This window comes from Kogia breviceps, chromosome 3, assembly GCF_026419965.1.
Source record: "Kogia breviceps isolate mKogBre1 chromosome 3, mKogBre1 haplotype 1, whole genome shotgun sequence".
Classification (NCBI taxonomy): Eukaryota; Metazoa; Chordata; class Mammalia; order Artiodactyla; family Physeteridae; genus Kogia; species Kogia breviceps.
The window spans coordinates 108,308,764-108,311,527 of record NC_081312.1 but is presented as its reverse complement, the minus strand read 5'-3'; positions in this window follow the sequence as shown (position 1 = coordinate 108,311,527).

The following is a 2,764-nucleotide window of genomic DNA, read 5'->3' as shown; positions in this document are numbered from 1 at the left end:
ATCATGGATATTTGAAATTAGTTACCAAATACACAAAAATCCAAAGTGAAATTAAGAAATATTTTGAACTAGAGAAGAATGAAAACACAACATGTAAAAATGTATCTGTTTTTTGATATTGAGCTGCATGAGCTGCTTGTATATTTTGGAGATTAATCTTCTGTTTGCAAATATTTTTCTCCCATTCTGAGAGTTCTCTTTTTGTCTTGCTTTTGGTTTCCTTTGCTGTGCAAAAGCTTTTAAGTTTAATTAGGTCCCATTTATTTATTTTTGTTTTTATTTTCATTACTCTAGGAGGTGAGTCAAAAAAGATCTTGCTGCGATTTATGTCAAAGAGTGTTCTGCCTATGTTTCTTCTAAGAGTTTTATAGTGTCTGGCTTACATTTAGATCTTTAATCCATTTTGAGTTTATTTTGGTGTATGGTGTTAGGAAGAGTTCTAATTTCATTCTTTTACATGTAGCTGTCCAGTTTTCCCAGCACCACTTATTGAAGAGGCTGTCTCTTCTCCATTGTATATTCTTACCTCCTTTGTCAAAGATAAGCTGACTGTAGGTGTGTGGGTTTAACTCTGGGCTTTCTATCAAAATGGATGGAAAACCTAAATAGACATTTCTCCAAAGAAGACATACAGATGGCCAACAAACAGATGAAAAGATGCTCAACATCACTAATTATTAGAGAAATGCAAATCAGAACCACAATGAGGTGTGGACAATGAATGCATTGACCATATATACACTACCATGTGTAAAATAGATAGCTAGCGGGAAGCTGCTATATAGCACAGGGAGCTCAGCTCAGTGCTTTGCAAATGATGTGGCTGACAATGGGTTAATATCCAAAATATACAAACAGCTCACAAAACTCAATATCAAAAAAAACGAACAACCCAATCAAACAATGAGCAGAAGACCTAAATAGACATTTCTCCTAAGAAGACATAGAGCTGGCCAAGAGGCACATGAAACAATGCTCAGCAACACTAATTATTAGAGAAGTGCTAATCAGAACTACAATGAGGTATCACCTCACACCGGTCAGAATGGCCCATCGTCAAAAAAATCTACAAAAAATAAGTGCTGGAGGGGGTGTGGAGAAAAGGGAATCCTCCCACACTGTTGGTAGGAATGTCAATTGATACAGCCACTGTGGGGAACATTATGGAAGTTCCTCAAAAAACTAAAAACAGAACTACCATATGACCCAGCAATGCCACTACTGGGCACATACCTTGAGAAAACCATAATTCAAAAAGACACATGTACCCCGATATTCATTGAAGCACAATTTACAATAGAGAGGACATGGAAACAACCTAAATGTCCATTGACAGATGAATGGATAAAGATGTGGTACATATATACAATGGAATATTAGCCATAAAAAGGAAACTGCGTCATTTGTAGAGATGTGGATGGACCTAGAGTCTGTCATACAGAGTGAAGTATGTCAGAAAGAGTAATACAAATATAGTATATTAGCACATATATGTGCAATATAGAAAAATAGTACAGATGAACCTATTTCCAGGGCAGGAATAGAGATGCAGATGTAGAGACAAGACATGTGGACACAGGGGAGGAAGGGGATGGTGGGATGAATGGGGAGATTAGGATTGACATATACACACTACCGTGTGTAAAACAGATAGCTAGTGAGAACATGTTGTATAGTGCAGAGAAATCAGTTTGGTGCTCTGATGACCTAGATGAGTGCGATGGGGTAGGGGGCAGAAGGGAGGTCCAAGAGGGAGGGGACATATGTATACATACAGCTGATTCAATTTGTTCTACAGCAGAAACTAACACAACATTTTAAAGCAATTATACTCCAATAAAAAAATTGTTGAATTTCACCAAAGTAATAATTAGGGCAAAATTTATAGCACTAGCATCTATATTAGACAAGAAGAAAGATCTCAAATGAATGACATCAGCTTCCAACTCAACAAACAAGTTAAACCCAAAATAAGCAGAAGAAAGGAAATAATAAAGAGCAAAGCAGAAATCAGTGAAATGTAAAACAAAACAATAGAGTAAAATCAATATAAAAATCAATAAAATTGACAAACTTCAAGCCAGATTGGTCAGGTCAAAAAAAATGGAGAAGACACAAAATTGCCATTTTAAAGACAAAGTGTTGACCTCACTTCAGATTCTACTGATGCTGAAAGGAGAACAAGTGAATATTGTGAACATTTTGTCAATGAATTTGGCAACTTAGATTAAATGATCAAACTCACCCAAGAAGAAATAGATAAACGTGAAGAGCCCTATGTCTATTAAAGTAATTGAATATGTAGTTGGAAACTTATCCACAAAGAAAACTTCAGACCCAGATGTCTTCCTTCCTGAATTCTACTCAACATTTAAGGAATCATACAGATTCTACACAAAATCTTCCAGAAAATTGAAGATGGTAGAATATTTTTCAAATTTTTGTTTCAGTGTTACCCTTATAAAAAATCCAGACAGTTTTTAAAGGAGAGAAAATTATAGAACTATAACCCTCATGAATATAGATACAAAAATTCTTAGCAAAAGTCCATCAAATCGTACCCAATAATATATTTAAAAGGAAATGTGTCAAGACCAAGTGAAGTTTATCTCAGGAAAGCAAGTTTAGTTTACCATTTGAATGTCAATCAATGTTATTCACCATATTAATAAACTATAAAGGAACCCACATATTCATTTCAATAAGCACAGAGAAAGCATTTTAACAAAATCCACTTTCAATCCTCTGTAAGCTAGGAATAGAA